The sequence below is a fragment of the Helicoverpa armigera genome, chromosome 27 (genome assembly GCF_030705265.1).
Source record: "Helicoverpa armigera isolate CAAS_96S chromosome 27, ASM3070526v1, whole genome shotgun sequence".
Lineage (NCBI taxonomy): Eukaryota > Metazoa > Arthropoda > Insecta > Lepidoptera > Noctuidae > Helicoverpa > Helicoverpa armigera.
This window is the reverse complement of record NC_087146.1, coordinates 7,134,632-7,155,133: the sequence shown is the minus strand read 5'-3', so window position 1 is coordinate 7,155,133 and position 20,502 is coordinate 7,134,632. Positions and strand designations below refer to the sequence as shown.

At 36.2% G+C, this 20,502-nt stretch overlaps 1 non-coding gene and 1 pseudogene across 1 annotated transcript; one reads left to right on the top strand and one right to left on the bottom strand.

Annotated features, from left to right (window-relative positions):
* The first annotated feature begins 628 nt into the window (after window positions 1-628).
* The window catches only part of LOC135118934 (LIM and SH3 domain protein Lasp-like), a 37,193-nt pseudogene continuing 17,319 nt past the window's right edge, over window positions 629-20,502 (top strand).
* Trnav-uac (transfer RNA valine (anticodon UAC)) lies at window positions 3,915-3,987 on the bottom strand. Its single transcript has one exon. It is a non-coding gene; the product is annotated as a tRNA-Val (tRNA).

Below are 20,502 nucleotides of genomic sequence, written 5' to 3'. Positions count from 1 at the left end.
TAAGGTTTCCGAACTAAAATTGAGCTAAGAGAGGGTGCGAAAGTCACTGGTACTAAGGAAAAGCTTGTTGAAAAATTTGTTAACACAATATGATTTAGTTTTTTATTTACTCAACCGCAATAGTAAAACAATAATGCAGTGCTTTAATTATAAAATAATAAAAACACTACAATCGTTCACTATTCATAGTAAAGATAAGCACTTTGACAGTTATCTGGACCTGACGACTCGGTGCTGCCACCTCGTGGACGCCATTTTAGAAAACCCTCATTAAATGCGATTTAAATGCAACGATAGTGTAAAATGAGCCACGTGAATCCGTAAAGGTGTCTACACACCAAAGCCGCTGATGCCGGCGGCACAGCCAACGGCCCAACCCGCCGGCCGTATTTTGTACAATCATGCCGCCGGCTTTCATAGAGTATTTGACAATTACTAGAACACCACATGCCGCGGCAGTCGTGCCGCCGGGCTGTGCCCGGGTCAGCGGCTTTGGTGTGTAGACCCTTAATGATTTAAGATTCAACATTTTAAATTCGTCACTTTTCTGATGCTAGCAACATTTTACCAGTTTTTTCTGATAGAAATTTGTCGTGATGTTGGCTACCCATAACCGCCGCCATTTGTCATTTTTGGCATGCGCGTACGGGGATGCTACGAAAATCGTGCTCTTGAGTGTTTTCTTACAATACCGAGTTTTGAACTTTGTTTGTGAATCGTGAAAACCCGTGTTTCTCTGTGAAATACCAGTGCGTATATATATTTGTTGTGTTTTGTGTTAAAACATTCATCATGAATAAAACTTGCGCAAGGTGTGAAAACAGTTTATCCGACTGAGGAATTGAAATGTTTGGACAAGGTAATTTTCACTTGAATTCCTTTTAAAGACTATTGCAAACCGGTTAACGGTTTTGATTGTATTTTTATGAGAATTGCGATAGGAATGTCTATTTAACACTGCTATAGAATGCAATTTCCAATGTTCTAAATTTCATCAACCGACTTAACTTTTTCGTAACTATTGTCGTGTGCCGGGCACATCATTTCAGCCGGACGCGTGACTCATTAAATTATATAAATTGCTGCTGATATCATTGTGAGCTGTTTATAATACCGCATCTGTACTTGCATCGACCTTTTAACTAATTAGAGTCGTCTTAGGCAATACATGACCTTGTGTCACATTATTGCATCGATTGTATTCAAATGAAAACTCTTGGAAGAATGGACCTAATACCTTTGCCAATTAGTTCAGTGATGAGATAAAATTTCCCGCGAATTGTTTACACTGACTGCCATTAACTTTATCTTTTGATATCACTTGCCTAATACTTTATCTTTAAAGATAAGGACTGAAATTATGTGCACTGTACTGCTGTATAGATAAAGATAGTTTTGAATGTCGTGAAACGTATTTTTGCAGATTAAAACAGCACAAAGTTCAGAGCCTAAAAATAAAAATTCTTACACATACTGGTCAGTTTTGAGTTCTATCACATAGAATGACCAATCATCAGGAAACTTTCTACCAAGGACCAATGGTTCCCCTGAAAATGAGCACAGAAAGTCAGTATCCAAGTCCTGGTGACTCTAAAGTAGTCCAAAGCAAGTTAACATATTTTGTTCAAAAGTATGTACTTACATGTTGTAGTAACTGGCTGGCATTCCACAAATGGTATTTTTACCAAACATAGACAAGAAACAAACAAATGTGTGTACTAAAACATTTATTAAGGTTTTAACAACCTGTTTTGATGCACCTGTACTTTTATAACACTTGGCGTTTTGTACAATTTCCTTAGGTCAAATTACTTACATAAATATGACATCTTCATTTATAATAATGTACAATTATGTATGCACATTATTTATGTGACAAAGTTAATATTTTTCAGAGTCCACCATAGTATGAAAGCATATATACTATAAATTTTAAAAATGTTGGTAAAATACCTTGTAACTTTGGCCCATTCAAAACCGGGTTAACCGAGGTTAAGCAACACCTGTCACGGTTGTTCTGTGGACTGATAACCATCTGGTCATAATGAGTTTTTCCATGTTTAGGATGGCACAATAAACTGTAGGTCCTATCAGTCATTTGAACATCTCTGGCAGTCACTACAGGGAGCTAGTAAGATTGACAACCAGCCTCACCTAGGAGCATGGTTTGCCTGGATAACTGGGTTGAGTAGGTCAGAGAGGCAGTTGCTCCTTGTAAAGCACTGGTACTCAGCTGCATCTGGTTAGATCTGAAGCCGACCCCAACATAGTTGTGATAAAGCAAGGCAGATGGCGTTCAATAGAGCATCCTAATTTTGTATTTTAACAGATCAAAATTATTCATGATATTCAAATTCAGAAATATTTGAATAGGCAGGTTTTGACATAACTAGTCAATGAAATGAGTTTTTGCCAAAATTTTATTAACATACAAGTTCCATCAATGTAAATAAGTAGGTGTTTTGTGAGCTAAATTATGCTAATTTCATTCTGTTTTAAAATAAAATATTTCTTGCCTGAACTGTAGGTATTGGACCTTGATAGAAAATTCTTAGACTATTGATCTAGTTTGAAGATTTTTTTTATTAGAATGTCATAATCCAGAACGGGTAGTTATTTAAATAATCATCTCCGACTGTTATAGTTATCAGCACGTATAATGAGCTCTTGGCAGAAGAGTGGGGATTGCTTTGCGCACCGTACACTTATGGCAATAAACCAATAGATCACTTCTGCGCAGGTGAAGGTCAGGCCTCAATATCCTTGCCGATGATTATACCTTCTCTTTAATCCAGTTCATAAAACAATGTTTTGTCCTACTGTTGGTCAAAAGTTAAAAAGTAATATTTAATTATCACAATGATGAACAAATTCCTACTTTGTCCACTTGTCAACCAACTTTCCAAAAGTATTGTTTTTAGTGTGTTATGGGTGTGGTTTTAAAATTACCTATTTACAAAACAATAGCCTCATTCATCATGATTTGTAAAGGAAAAAGTTAACGTATGTTTGTTACTTCTTGACCTGCAAACAACTGAATAGGTTTTGTAAGTTAGAAATAACAGAGCTTATTATCTTATATACTTTTCATCTATGAGACAGGGTGGAACATGGGTGAAAACAGGCAGTAAACCTTTTACAGTACTAATAGTCATCATCCTCCGAGCCTTTTTCCCAAACTATGTTGATGTCGGCTTCCAGTCTAAGCGGATGTAGCTGAGTACCAGTGCTTTACAAGTACCAGTGTTTTACAGTACTAATAGTATCTTACCTAATTCATAAAAACATTTGGCAATTTGGTTTTCACCATAAACCGTGTGATTCACTTCACGTTTACCTTAATTGTAGTTTCATTGCAGTATTTTCATTCATTTTCCTTATTAAAATCAATTAGTCATTGTGTTAAGTCACCATAGCATCATAGTTAGGTCATAGAGTTTATTATTAATGGTAAATTAGTTGTTAAAGGTGTAATATATCCTTTTACACATATTCTTAGCCAGAGATGTACACTGGTAATGAGTCCCTAGCTAGTAGATTGTGAATTACAAAAGAGGAAATAAAAACAAAATATTTTTTTATCTTATTTTAAATACCCTAGTTTCGTAAAAGTCACCCTAGTTTCACGGTAGTGTATGATGTAGCTTAGCCTGTATGATGTGCTTCAGAATGATAACCACATGAACATATATTTTCGATCAAAATATAAATGGGTTTTATCAGTTTATCTTATTTGCAGTATTAAGTAAACCATTTGCTGATAAAAATCACATTTTGATTGGATTACTTTCATTATCAAGGAAAAAATACTACAACAAAAGTTATCTGCATACTTTTATGTACATAAACTTTATTGTACATAACAAAAGAAAACTCATAATTGTTACAAAATTAAGAAAACAAACCCAAAAAATTGATTCCGGCCAGGATCGAACTGGCGGCCTTCTGCGTGTAAAGCAGATGTGATAACCACTACACCACGGAACCAGTTGAGTATGCGCTCCAAATTCGTATTCACATAGCACGCTCACTTTCGTTTTTACATGCTGTTACGTCACAGTACAAAATTGGACATGAACAAGGTATCATTGTACATGCAAATATGTAACCATTCATGACTTTGTACCATGCAATGTTGTGTTGTAATATTCAAATGCTTTCCTTGATAAGAAAGTGCGGGTATTTTAATTACAGTTCAATAAGACTATGTCTTACTCGCGGCTTTGTCTATGTTCGCGAAAAATTTTATGTATAAAAATACCTGTTATAAAAAATTTGTCTAAGAGATATTTTTTAATACGGTTCAAATGTGTCTTAGTTCTAGATAAAGTTATGTACGGGCATGGAAGTGGAAGAAAGTAAAAAAGAAAGTTTTTTGCTTTCTTAGTCAAAACACCCTACCTTTTGATTTTGAAATTTTGTCTAAGTCATGACGATTACATATTTTACCTACCTATCTACCTATTTAAAATATCTTAATATTAATATACTAAGATAGACCTTAGTTAATATCATTTGAAATCGCGATTGCGTCAAACATCGTGATTGCTTATTTATCATTGCAGTGCCAAAATGGTTATCTATCGATTCTATGCTAAATATTGCTCTGTATTACTTAGCACTACACTTAGTACACTGTTTTTGACGAAATCAATTGTTTTGTTCAGATAATTACTATAAATGCAATTATGTAATAATGATCAAGAGAATTCCTAATTCCTATTGCTGGGTTGCTAGAAGAGATGTCTTTGAAATAAGCTATATACCTATACAATGTGACTTTCCTATACATAATGTTCTTTCTTTTTAACGGACTAAAAAGAGTTTATCTGTTTGACCTGTATGTATGTACCTATGTTTATGCGCTATTATCCCAGGTATTTGTCAGACTCTCTTCTCAGAAGGTACGTTAATTTGAGTCCTGGCTGCCATTTGAATATCTTTATCAGTCGTTTTGGGTACCTAGTTAGAAGCCAAAAATCCTTTGTTAGTGTCAATTTTCTTCATCTGCACAACTAAATTCCCTGTTGAAACACAAACGAAATAAATATCATATTTCCTATCAATAGCTCGTTAACGCAGTCGACTGAACTCACAATATAATATAATAAGGTATCAATGAATAATACCTAGGTATTAGGTAACCAGATAACGAAACGTTTATCGCAACATTGCAAACAAATGTAGCGTGAAAGTGTAGCTTTAAGGTACGTTTTAGAAGCTAACTGCCGACTGCAGGTAACTGCAGACTGTATGAAATGCGGCAGCACAGGCAATCGCCCTCAGTTTATCATCATCTGATAAGTCTTTTTCAACTACGTTGGGGTTTGCTACCAGTTTAAACTGATGCAACCAAGTACCTGTGTGGCAGATGGAGCGACTGCCTATCTGCACTGAACCCAGTTAGTTACACGGGCAACCCGATATCCATTCGTAAAACTCTACTCGTTACGACTGCAAAAGATGTAAAGATGTAAAATGACCCAAAAATGTATTGTGCCTTCGATCGATCTGCACAGCTTTGACTTACTGCGGGTTTCAATACCCTCATCTATCTGTTATTTTGCAAATCCACAATTAGCCACGAGCGCTTCTAGTTCGCAGTTGTCCCTCATGTCATGCAGGTGGATGCAGTCTGCAGCTCGCTTCCAAAACGTACCTTAACAAACCATAGACACAAGCACGTTGTGTCGGTACAAATGGCGGTAATTAGCCGCCATTTTGACAGTTATGACTTTGACGTAACAGTTTTAATGGGGCGCGAAAGTTTTTATAGTCCCACCAAGTTTAGATTAGCGCTGTTAGCTCAAAAATGTTGCAATTTCAAGACCCAAATTCACCGAAAACGTAAACGTATTTTTTAATTAAACAGCTTTGTAAATTGAACATGAAAGTAAACAGTGTTTTACTGACGTTTATGTAGTCGGTGAACTTGGGCCTCGTATACTTGCCAAGAAGGACTAAAAATCAATAGACTGCATTTCAGAATGAATCTATGAATACTCCCTCAAATTACAGCGCCATTATGTAATTTGAGGGAGTATTCATAGATTCACACATCTCGTTTCTTTTCGTTGCCTAACACGACGAAGTCTAAAACTACGTTAGACAGGCTTCAACACAGACGTTCGTTAGAAATGTTCTAAAATTCAGCAACGTATTTAAAAATTAGTAAAGCCTGACATTTGATACAGCCTGCTATTTAAGAGTCTGTCGTAATAGTTAGTTGTAGTAAATAAAAATAAAAAGTCGTTAGAATTCGTTCAGCCATTTCAATTCATTAGTGGCTGTGTTAAGAAATTCTCGCTGATTAGACAGATAGACTCAATTCGTGGTTTCTCCCTATTACATACTTTATGGAAAAGTATCACCTATTCGTGGTTGAACACAACAAGCTTGTCCCTTATGGAAAAGTTCCTTAAATACTTATACCTAGGGTTCTTTTGGAGTGAGAAATCATCAGACGAACTCTCTCGGGAGGGAGTTTCAGACTCTTACAGACTAAAACCCACCATGTTCCTTCAGGAGCCATTAGTATACCAAGGCCGCGGTAACTCGCTCGAACAATCCCGCAGATCCAGACGGCTAAGGAAACTGTATTTCATACACGAAAATACTTACCAGGTGATTTTCTCACAACGAAACAGCAATCCAACACAAAACAAAAGCAATATTTCAATATCACACGCATAAACAAGAAATTCAACAAACTTAATAGAGCAGAAAATGTAACATTCATGAAATATCGTGTCTATGTGACTTTCGTAAATAAATATTGTTTACTTACATCTGTGGACTTAGCTAACAAGGTCGAATGATAAGTTTTATGTGTATGATAACATGTTATGGGGCACCTTCCCATGGTGTGGTGCTCTTGATAAGAATCCGTTCAAGAGTCATTTTTGTCCTCAATTTTTGTTTGCGAAGTGTAGGAAACTTTATGCAGACTGATAGAGACTCACCAACTATTAATCTTTCCCTTTGTTTCACCAAAGTAACGTGGAAACTACTATCCGTACTCGAATAAAATAAAGCCGGGACCCGTATATCGGAGAGCACGTAAATGTCGGTCCTGCTTGTGAACTCTCTCCGGTGGTGTCGGGTTGCCGTTGTTACTGGCTATAAGAGTGGAGGAATAGAGAGTGCACCTGTGTCCGCGCAAATGCTTGTGCACTGTAATTATATCCTGCGCAGCTGGCTGATCTCCTTATATGAGAACAGCATCCGTGGCCGAAATCGGCCTCGGACGCGATTATTATATTATTATTACATATACCATAGAAACTTATTCTTTCCAATCCAATATATCATTTCTATATCCAAAATTCTCACTCCCCTACCCCAAATAAATGACAATGGACAGTTGCAATCGCGAGGAGTGATGCCCATTAATCTTTATCTAAGGGAGCGATATCGTCTATTCTTAGATATTAACAAAATGTTACAATTTTGGTTAGCTTTCCAGAACTATAACTAGTAAATATTAGGTAATATGCGCTATAACTGCTACAGTTGATGTTAAATGTCCAAAGGATAGAATGGTTAAGAAAACTTATTATCATCTAGGCTAGTCTTTTCCCGTAGTTAAGAAAACTATAGTCCATATTTAAATTGAGATTTCGCAGAACGATAAATGCACTTGATAAAACATGCATGTTAGAGAAAATATATAAGAGTGGCTTGGCTTAACTGCCTTAGGCCAGGCAAATCCTTTTACGTTTTCCAAAATTGGAAAGCCTTACAAATATAAAATACCTTCACAAGGAAATCCTGTCTGAAATTTGTAAAGCCTAAACCGTCTTACCACAAAAACTTTTAAACGTCAGTTTATGCCTTGTCTAAAAAATGTCAAATTATGACGTTGACATATGGTTCATTTTGCAGCCAAAATTTTATTAGACAAGTGTAAAACAGGGTTTAAAGTTTTGTGTAAGGCCCAAAGAGTCTGTTAGCTCAAACACGCTAATCTCAGGAACTGCTAGACTATTTATAGGAACTGGACATATGTCAACATTGTGTGCGTTGAAGCGTCAAGAGTCATTGTGCTCACGCTCATAGCCGTGACGAAATTATGGTACTTCGGTATCTATGTCACCGTAAGATTACAAACATCGTTAGATTACAATCTATCTCGAGAGATTGTAAACTGTCGAATTATTGTGAACCGTAACATCTGATTACAATTTAACGCATTATTTTTCGCTATATTATAATCTATCGATGAGAAATTGTCAAATTGTCAACTGTCCGAAAGCTCTCCCTGATTGGTCAGTCTTTTTAAGATCGACCAATCATGACCAGCCGTTCTGTTCCCATGGAGTTCCCGTAGAGTTAGGAATGAAATAGAGGTGTCAGTTAAATAAAATAAATGCTCTTTAAAAATTCTTCTAGTATTTATTATTAAGTACGACTCAGTGGCGAAGGGTGGTTTAATGAAATAGGAAGCCGCAGCAAAAAAAATGGGGAGTACTCAGGGATGGGGAGAGGTAATGGAGGTAATTTCTCAGTCCACCTTTTAGCACTGACTGAGAGACTGATAGTTTGAACATGTTTTCTCGAGGAATTCGGCAGATTATTAATATCTATAAAACTTTATTATCTTGAGTTAGGTATATTAACTACTAGAATCTGAGAAAAGTTGGCACTAGAAACAATACATTTTAAGTATTTAATTTACAACGGCCTGTTAGCCATTGATATTTATCGTAGGTATATGTTTCATAAATCCGTCAGGACGTTAGTAATTTTAATATTGACGTAATATTGGTAGGTAATTCACCCGAGCGGCGTGCCCGAGTTTTATAACACGTCTAAAGTAAATAGTAATCTGTGGAAAACAGTCTAATGCGATTAATGCTATCCTAGTTAAGTTTTAAAAGTATGTACACTAATAAAGAAACCTGATGCAAACTGTCTAGGTATCAAAATAACTCATTTCAACGTAGGTCTCTCTATTATCACTACACGCACGCACTGTACTTGTACTGAGTTCCAGGTCACAGTGCGATCGCGGGATTAGTAGGAGTATTGATACTTCAACTACTTAATCAAATTTATATACTCGGTGAATACGAAAATTATGAATTCCCAACTAGGGTCATTAAATCGCGGAGAATCTTAACACCGCGATTCAGGATTTGCATAAAAATGCACAACGCTATCTATGTTGACATAATGTAACTAAAACACTTTAACATAAAATATTGTACACACACGAACTAGGTATGTTATTTCCAAATGATACACACACTAATAAATTCAATTAAGTAATACAAAGAACAAATTGTTAATGGTATTATCTAAAACAAAATAAGAACAATGAGAGTGAATTTGTCTGATTTGTTTGTTTACATATTTGAGAGTTCTAAGCGCTGTCACTCGCGCGTAGACAGATATAGCTACTCTACTCTTGACGCGTTCTTTCTCGTTCACTCGCGAGTTTTGATTGGTGGAAGCCGCTCCGTGAGCCGGGTTACCGCTCGCCCTTATTTTGCGAACATCGCGCGGCGCGGCGTGGATGACGTCACGCAAGCGTAGTTTTGTATGGAGGAGGAAGCCGCGGCTTGTTTAGTAGGAGCAAAATGTTTCAAGTAATTTATAGACAATTTTTTTACGGTGGTAGGCGTTTTGTTGCCTACATATTTAAATTGTGTGGTTTAAATGATTATATTAATTATACCTATACCTATATTATAACTTATACCTATGCTTCTTTCTTGAAATTCTAAAGGGAAGCCGATGGGAATCGGCTTATAAGGACGCCTCGCCACTGGTACGACTATGTAATTAATATTCCTGACATATGGAGGGAACAAATTGTTACGAAATATTTATTCTTCAAACACAAATTGAAGTTGGAAAATTATAAGAAACTTTTATAAAAAAAAAACAAAACAATTAGGTAGTTTGTCTTCAAACACAAACAAATATTTAAAAAAAGCCTCTTAAATAAAAGGGTACTTAATATTGTCCTCAAACAATTTAAATTGGACAATTATAAAAAACTTTAAAATAATAAACATTTTATCCTGCAATTCAAATGAAAATGAAAAATATAAAAACGGTTACTTTGTTCTCTGGTCTATACAACGGCTGGTCGTGATTGGTCGATCTTACGAAAGACTGACCAATCAGGGACAGCTTTCGACAGTTGACAATTTGACAATTTCTCATCGATAGATTATAATATAGCGAAAAATAATGCGTTAAATTGCAATCAGATGTTACGGTTCACAATAATTCGACAGTTTACAATCTCTCGAGATAGATTGTAATCTAACGATGTTTGTAATCTTACGGTGACATCTATAGGCCTACTGAGTATTCTGTTCCCATCAGCGCTAGGTTTGATTTGGTATTGCCGTTTTGTGACATTGACCCAGAAAACGGTAGTTAAAAGTTAAGGGAATGCTTTTCAAATTGCTCCTGACGTTGTCGTTTCAGCCGAGAGAAGTCCACTGTTGGACAAAGGTCTCCTTCTAGGTTCGCCACTTTTGGCGGTCCAAAATTAATTACAAATTACTCTTATTATTCACTACTCCTCAAAATATAAAGGCACAGCCACTGATCTGTTCTTACTTTTGTGGCGCAACTCGTTAACATTTGATATGCCTAAACTTTTGACTTGAATATAAAATTGTTTAGAAGTTCATTAATAAAGACATCTTCTTTAATTAGAATTTGTTACTCACAAATAGTTTAATTATTTACCGAATTTCCTAAAGTGTCATCACTAATTATTACGCATCAAATAGCTAACTTTACTGACACACACTCATACATAGGCATAATGTAAACAATTTTATTATTATACAAAATTCCCAACTACGTGTTAATTAGAATTCCCTTTGGAATTTGCGTGACGTGTCTTCCAAGTGTGACTAACGTGGTCCCCTATGTCATCAGGCATCGGACGCGCCTACAGAAACTATTCATTGATTTAATAATTCAATTCAGAGCAGTATGTCTTGCGGTCAATGCGCCATCTTCTTTACTGATGTTATGAAGCTGGATCTTAGGAACTACTGGTCTGAATTAAGGAGTTCTTTCATTGGTAGATAGTACATTTATTGATGAAAGCTTAGCTATGTTAGGCTACTTACCCAAGTGCGGAAATAGTGTCCACAGGGTGCTGGTAAAACGGCTGGTGGAAGCTAGGGTCTGATAAAAACGTCTGAATTGAGAATTTCTTCTCTTTGGAAAGTGGATTTAAAAGGAGGGTTCAACTTCCGAATGAATGGTAAACTCGTTAGTTTTCTTAGATTGGTAGCTATTAACTAGAGAAGACTTATACAAGCATCCGCCAGTGGCTGGGTAGTCACTGTAGTCAACCACTGCACCTGAATAAAAGTAGCTAACATTTTCATAGTTTTAAAGAAACAAAAGTTATTTTGAACCTTACTTATTCCTTTTATAAGAGTAGACTTGCGAGCATACAGCTGTTTACTACAATATAGAAAGTAGCAAGTAAAGCATAACAGCGAGACAGAGCGGGTCGCGTGGCGCCTAGCTCACCGACAAAGTGGGCAAAGTTCACAGACGACATAAACGTCAGTTTTGTTACAACCACCGTTTTTAAATATTGAATTGTCTAACCAGGTATCAAACGGATTGTCTACTAGCTATCCAATAGTAAACGGTTGTCGCTAATATTGTTTTAATGTGCAATCTTCATATGACCCTCCCGCTGTGGGTGCTGCATGAGGGAGTGTCATTACTGACTAAAACCCACCATGTTCCTTCTTGAGCTCATTATAGGGCCGTGGCAACTCTTTCAAACAATCTCACAGGTTTTGACCGTCATTATTTATTATGGCGGGATTCCACAAAATTGTTCGCACACAAGGGTTGCAATTTCGCGGACATTTTAGAAATATTCGCACATAAATTGTTACTGCTCGAGCGAGTAGACCAAAAGATACATTTATGTGCGTCACAATTGCTTGTGGGGAATTTCGCCTTTAAGTCCATATTTCCTTATTTTAAACAATATTTATGATTGATACATTAAACAATAGTTCCATTATATTGCAGGATGTCTAATACAAAAGATGGACCTATCCGGTTGATTGATTCATTTGATCGTTCCATCCTTTTGGATTTCCAAACGATTGTTTTGTACTGCAATTTGGGCATTATAATATAAGCATCCTACTAATATTGTAATCGTGAAAGTTTTTCTATATGGATGTTTGTTCCTCTTCCAAACTACCGAATGAATTTTGATGAAACTTGGCAGTAATATTATTGCACAATATCAGAACAATACATAAATGCCACTTTTATCCTGTACTTTCTTCGACAACCGGTCTTACCAAGGAGTATCGGGTTTCCCGGGTAACTGGGTTGAGGAGTTCAGATAGGCAGCCTCACAATGTGGCAGACTGGTGCTCAGCTGCATCCATTTAGACTGGAAGCCGACCCCAACATAGTTAAGAAAAGGCTACGCAGACGGTGCTTCCTTAGGGACGCGGGTGAAACCGCTAGATGAAGCTAGTAATATATAACTACTAATAATAAAATACACCAGATGGTCACAATATAGAAAGTAGCAAGTTAACCATGACTGACCTGTTAACTTAAGGTTACGAGTCGGTTGCACAACGCTAATAATTTTTGTTAGACGTCAGTTTGACACTCAATTACGCATTTATTGTTACGCTTTAGGGTACAAAAGTGTGGGGATGGTGTAACTGTGCATCTACTGTCTATGGTGCTTCAGATGCCCAAATACTATTCATGCATGACATGAGCTTCTAACCAGCCTATAGCATTTTGCAATCAAAATTAAAAATAATCTGCTGTGCATTAGAGAAAATATGTTTTTTTGCAATGAAATACCCTTACAGAATCTTATACATAAGGAAGAGGTTTTTAAGGTTGAACCGAATATGATGACATTCATAGTAAAATTAGTAGGCAAATAACATAACTCCTTGGGGAAAACCTTGTTTCAAAATACTGTTCACAGTCAAAGCTACATACAGCTATATACAGCTACAGTTCCAAAAGTGGATCCCACGGATAAAACCGACATAAAACTCCATAATCAAAAAAGAAATCTTCCAATTACTTGATTAACTTTCAAAGTATGTTAAACCACACATGTTCATTTAGTTTGTATTCTCTTTAAAAATAAAAGAGTCAAGTATCAGCTGTAGTTCGTTCAAGCGGTTTGTACGCATTGTCTTGTCCGCCATATTGCTTTCTTTGGGTCACGTCTTATTCAATGGACGATTGTAATTTTAATGTTTGAATTGTGTATTTTGTGTTTGAAGTTACAGAATTACTTATTTAAATTATTTGAGAAAATAAACAAACATCTACATTGAGATCTTCCTCCTTTTGGGAAGTCGGTTAAAATATTTTCATCAACTTGATTATTGGAAATATTGGTCCGATTTCGATAACTTTTCGGTGTTTGATAACCATTTATCTAGAAAGGCTCTTTATCCATGTGCACTAAGTAGTTCCCACGCGGCGTCATACACTGGTAACAAAGTATTTCGCCTCATCCTTGTTTCCGATAAATTCAAAATACTCAAAAAATACTGGACCGTTTTTCATATCATTTGCACAAATAAATAAGCAAATTATTCATGTTGAAAGTTTTTTAATAACACCCGATAGTACCAACATAAAGACAGTCAATAAATCAGTTTACTTTTTATATCTTATGAGACCACATATGACCTAAGTTTTATAAATAAACCATACACAATTTCTATAACAGAAATCATAACAGCAGTTCACCTTAACCCAAGTTTACGTTAACCTTATACGGTGCGTTCAACAGTACAGTTAGACAGTTGTATCTTGACATCTAAGTAAACTGTGCGATTGAACGCTTGCGCACAAATTGGGTCAAATAAGTTATTTTATTGATTTTTAGTGTTTATTGATTTAATAATTCAATTCAGACCAATATGTCTTGTGGTCGAAGCGCCATCGTCTTAACTGATGTTATAAAGCTGGTAGCCGACCCCAACATAGTTGGGAAAAGGCTCGGAAAATAATGATAAAGCTGTGATTCCAAGAACTACTGGTCTGATTTGAGAAATTGTTTAAGTGTCAGCGAGCCCATTTATTGAGGAAATGTAGGCTAGTTTATGCCATTGCGCGAAATAGAGTCCACGGTTGAAACTACTGGAAGCCGACCCCATCATAGTTGGGAAAATGGAGGATGATGGGTGAAACTAATGGTGGAAGATAATGTCACATAAAAGGGATTTAACTTCTGAATGAATGGGAAACTCGATAGGTTTCTAAGATTGATGATAACTATTAAATAAGATAGTCTTCAATCAAATGGGCTTCTAGCAGAAATCATAACAGCGGTTCACCTTAACCCGAGTTTAACTTAACCTTATACGGTGCGTTCAACAGTACAGTTAGACAGTTGTATCTCGACATCTAAGTAAACTGTGCGATTGAACGCTTGCGCACAAATTGGGTCAAATAAGTTATTTTATTTATTGCTGTGCTGTTATTTGAGAATTAGTTTTGATGTCTGTGTTATTTAGTTTTAATGTCTTTGTGTCTTATTTTTCGGGTTTCAGAGTACTCCTTTTACCTGAAATCTTTAAAAGGAGGAGGCTCTCAACTTTTCTTTTTTCAAAATTGTAGCATAGATTTCTGTGTGAGATCTCTTGATTCTATTACTAGCTGTTCCTCTCGGTTCAAGCCGCGTCCAGTAAGATCTACCTCCAGCATCCAAATAAAATGCTGTCTTTTCTTAGGCTTTATCATCTATGTACCGAATAGTTGAGTAGTTTTGAGTGAAAGCACGGCAGACAGAAATTTACTTGACGTTATCAAAATCTCTAGGCTCTAGAGTTTTATTTATTCCCAATCTGTGTTTTCTGAAGGCGTTTTTTATTTACCTAATTACAAATCTGAACGACTCAAACAGTTTTATATTAGTCAGCCTTTTTTACAAAAGTACTCAGCATTACACTAAACCACACTAATACAGTATATCCACGATCTCTAAACGAGTACCATCCTGCACAATTGTGTTCAAACTGGGTCAATTCTGCTGTACTTGACCGTACCTATTAGTGGCACTATTGTTAGCTCAGGCTAGTTTATTACCTTTCTTGGTGTTGGCTAAAATAGGGTTTTAAATAATATCCCTACTAATATCATAAATGCGAAAGTAACTCTGTCTGTCTGTCTGTTACGCTTTCACGTCTAAACCACTGAACTAATTTTAATAAAATTTGGTACAGAGATAGAGTTGGAAACACTTGGAAACCCGATATAACCGAACTATATGCGGGCGAAGCCGCGGGCGGAAGCTAGTTAATGTATAATGGTAAAAAAGAAATATTTCGAAGATGAAGAGTTTGCTTATAGGAACTTGCTAATCTTTGGGACTACTGGACTGATTTTAGACAAAATAGTTTCATTGTTCCATAGCTCATTTATCGAGGAAGGCTACGCTATAGGTTATTTTTACCCGGCTGTGCGGAGTAGTCCCAAGAGACGCGGTTGCAACCGCTGGCTAACTTTTCAGCCCTTTAGAAGAACCTAGGTCTGCATGCTAATAAACCTTTAGAATAGAACATCGATGAAAAGTTATTTACTTATATACAAACTGTAAAAACACTAATTATTTACCAGTTCCTGTCAGATTTTATTACTAAGATAAGATGCACGCGACTCTCGTATGTTTAAAACTACAATAGACTAGAAACTTGTGGGATCTAGGGCTTATGTAGATTGATATAAAAAGTACGCTGTTCTAACATAGGTAGAAATTACATATCTATACTATAAAATATTATACACAGCTAAATAGTTTTGTATAATGCTCTAATCTCAGGACCTACTGGTTTTGCCAAATACTTCAGTTTCAGAAAGCCATTTTATTGAGGAAGGCTATAGGCTTCTTTTTATCTCGTATAAGGTAGGGTACTCCCGGGATATTGGTGAAACTGAGCTGAACAGTCAGTATCTGTCTATGTTTAACTTTTGTAAATTCTTTTTTTTATATTCATCAATGTACCACTAACATCCAAGCTACATAACTACTTCCTCATTAAACATGATAATTAAAAAATAAACAACGAGCCTAGGAAAATGGAAAGTGTGTTTAGTTAGTCCTAAATGTAGGGCGAGTTAACTGGGCCAAAGAAATCTGGTGCGGGTCAGGTACTTACTGCAGAATCTTCGGTTATGTTCATAATACCATGAGTCATTTTATTGTCCTACTGCAGGGCACAAGCCTCTTCTCATACAGAGAAGGAATGAGCATTGCAACTGTCAGTAATACAATGAAGATAGAAATATAAAACTTTTATTTGCAATGTTTGCAAAGAATAAGCTGACTAAGCTATGGCATCTTCTAAATTCGCCATAATGATTGTGTTAAGCATGAAAGTAGATGATGAATTGACGATAAGTATGGGTGAAGAGGGAGAGGAAGGCCAAAGGAAAGATGGTTTGCCTGAGTGAGGACATAAATAATAATTCACCATTGTTTTCCTCAAAAGGGCTTCAGCATGTTGGCTTTGGCTACATTTTCGCCTTCTAAATATCCGGGATTCTAGTCCAGTGTGCACGGTAGAGAAATTAAGGAGTGAGTAAAGTATGACTGACAGAAACGAATCTCAAAGACTCCTTGGAAACGTGCACCTAGCTATTGACGTTTCGTAAGAACCTGTAATAGGTCTATACATATAAATGGAAGCAGAAAATTATTGCTTGCCCCAAATAAAACTAGGAACGGATCAGGAAGAAGAAAGCGTCTAATAAAAACATCGCCATGCTGTAACAGATTTGCCAATCTGCCCAAAAATAACAGAAACCAATCAGCGACAGGAAATCTGTCTGCCATAAGGAATGGACGACATAATAGCGTTTCTATTTAAAATTCAGTTCACATCGTCAAAATAAACGTTGACTATGTTGCATAAGGCAGTCAATATCTTGCTATACTAATATTATAATGCTGAGGAGTTTGTTTTAACGTTTACGTCTCAGGAGCTAGAGGTCCGATTTGAAAAATCTTTGCGTGTTAGTTATCCTACTTATTAAGGAAGCTTATATGTATAGGCTGCTTTTGATTCGAGTGCACCAAAGTTGTTAAAAAATCGTTCATCTAAATAATCCGGCGGATCGTGGTAATGGCCCAGTCTTGACAAGACTTTCACTGACAAAATCCAATGACATAAGGAGTAACTTTCTTACAAGAACACTAGGTTTTACAGCGCTTCCATTCTGCTATAATTTGGTAGGTTTTTGCATAACACAAGCAAAACCACACACCGAAGCTAGTCAAACAAAATCCTGTAACGGAAACACCAATGTTTGCGTTACGAGTTATTTGCAAATACTCACTCATTATACAAAGCGGGCCATTTATTTCTCTGCTATTATTTTAACTGCTTTACAAACTGTTTCGTTTGGTACACGTAACAACTGTAAATTGGCTATTATTTCGAAAGGTTAAGCAATAGGTTTTGTCGAATTGACACCTTTGCCGATCTGAGTAAAACATCTTATTTTATAATTTTTATTTACCTCAAAATCTGTACATTATATTTTAAAATAAACTAAATCTATATAAGTATACATAAAAAAACTTAAAACTAATAAAGGGCGTCGAAAAAATTGATCCTCATCGCTGTCACACGGCAGTGTACCCAAGAGGCTGACAGCATTGCCTCGTTGGATGGCCTTGCTGATCCTTTATCCGAGGTAATAGCCAGCCTTTTGGTCACGAGAAGCGTCTTATGCTAAGCTTTTATGTGGAATCATAAGAGTGAGATTCTACCAATGTAGCACTGTGAAGCATACAAACATTTCTTCTGGTGTACGCTCTAGCAAACAATAACAAATTGTGTGCAAACATTTCTAAAATGTCCGCGAAATTGTAACCTTTGTTCGCAAACACAATGATAGCAGTGGACTCGTGCCGATGCGTACACATTTTTCGTTTGAACAATTTTGTTGGAATTCCTCACTCAAATACTTAGGAAATCTATATTTACAAACTCAAACTACTTTACTAAATAAAAATACTATATAAAATACTATGTACAAAACATAAAACCATATAATAATATAAAATTAAGAAATTAGGTTTTCGAGGTAAAAGTATCCTATTATTTACTGGGTTGCCGGGTAATTGGGTTGAGGTTGTCAGATAGGACAGTCGCTCCTTGTAAAACACTGGTACCCAGCTACATCAGATTAGACTGGAAGCCGACCCCAACATAGTTGAGAAAAGGCTCGGAGGATGGATATTTACAGGTAACATCATCTTAGTTCCTCCAATTAGGTACCTATAGCAGCATGGGAGCCCGTTCTCACAATATGCACACTATCCTTATCTTAATTTTATTTATTTATTTATTTAACAATTTATGCACACACACAGAATACAGAGAAGAAAAATAGAACAGATAGTACAAAGGCACAGCTTATTTCATTAGAAATCTCTTCCAGCTGGCCCGTTATGAGAGAGTTAGAATAGAAAGAGATGCAGATAGAGTGCGTAAGAAGAAAAGAAGCTAATTTTTTTATTAGGGCAATCATCCATATTTCTCTATCTAACGTCAAAAGTAACACTTTCTGTACTCTTGTAAAAACTGCTCGTAACACCAAACATAAACTAAATCTAATTGTGAACCGTGAGTCATGCGTTCGCGCATATCCCGCCCGTTCTATTATGTTATAGCCTATTGTCTGGTCTATAATGTGGGTCAAAATATGCCGCACTTACTAACAAAGGTAAAAACGCTGACACTAGAATTTTAGACGAGAACTAACCTTGACTGAGAAATATCAGAATGACAAATTGTTTAAGTCTTTTGAAGACTTGTCAATTAAATTGTATGCTTCATAACAACTTATGGATGAAATGCTTTCCATAATACCCTCATTCTTCGTGCTAAACATGATAAAGATAATTTCCAAATCTCCGCTGTCTCGGTCGGTTAACACATACAAATCCCTCGTAATACGTATTATAAATGCCACTGTCTGTTTGTCTGTTAAGCTTTCACGTTAAAACTACTAAACCGAGTCTGAAAAGGACATATGTTACTTTTACCCAGATGCGGTAAGTAGTTACCTTGGAACACAGGTTAAAACGCAGGGAACAGCTTTTCCTACAATAGCTACCAGTTTGTTATTTAATTCCTTACAACTATTAAAGGATGATGGGCAATTTTGTATGAACCCTGGCCTGATAACCAATAAAGTTCTAATGTGAATTAGATTATTGCTTATACCCTACAGTTACTGAAATAATACAGTTCATGTCAAGAATCGACCGGAAATAAGTACAGTCGGGCACAAAAGAGTTATACTTTTAGCACCATTTTTTTGTTAAAATAATATCCATAGTAGAAAAATCCATTGCATGATGTATTTTCGTCAACTTATCACTTATTTAAATAAGCCTAGGGTAGATTATCAATTAAAATCGGTCTTAACTAGGCATAATTGTTTTAATAGCAAAACAAAACATAAAAACTTTTACTTCTACCACCGTATTTCCATTATTGGAGATAGCATTTCCTCGTGTGATATGTTCTGACTAATATGGACAATAATATAATGCACTTAAACATCGCTCCCATACAAAATGAAGTGGTTCAAGTCCATAGGCTGTCCTATGCTATCAAGTGTTATATCTTCGTTCTCCGGTGGTTTACAAGGTTTTGGTCATAACAAAAAATGAAGCTTAGGTATAAGCTATTATTTGATATGCGAATGGTTTTATTGGATATACCGGTTAGACTCACCAGAACGGCGGAATACGTACATCATACGTTGTAAATACTACCTGCTAAATAATCTTTTTTTAATAAACTTGGAAAATATGGGCACGGATACCTTCTGTGACTCGTTCTGACAATTATTGACAATAATAATGCACTTAAACATCCCTCCCATACGCACTGAGGTGGTTCAAGTCCATGGGCTATCCTATGCTATCAGGTGTTATATCTTCGTTCTCCGGTGGTTTACAAGGTTGTGCCCATAACAAAAATGAAGCTTAGGGTATAAGCTATCATTTGATATGCGATTGGTTTTATTGGATTTACCGGTTACTCACCAGAACGGCGGAATACGTACATCATACGTTGTAAATACTACCTGCTAAATAATCTTTTTTTTCAATCAACTTGGAAAATATGGGCACAGATACCTTCTGTGACTCGTTCTGACAATTATTGACAATAATAATGCACTTAAACATCGCTCCCATACAAAATGAAGTGGTTCAACTCCATAGGCTGTCCTATGCTATCAAGTGTCATATCTTCGTTCTCCGGTGGTTTACAAGGTTTTGGCTATAACAAAAATGAAGCTTAGGGTATAAGCTATCATTTGATATGCGATTGGTTTTTATTGGATTTACCGGTTAGACTCACCAGAACGGCGGAATACGTACACCATACGTTGTAAATACTACCTGCTAAATAATCTTTTTTTCAATAAACTTGGAAAATATGGGCACGGATACCTTCTGTGACTCGTTCTGAC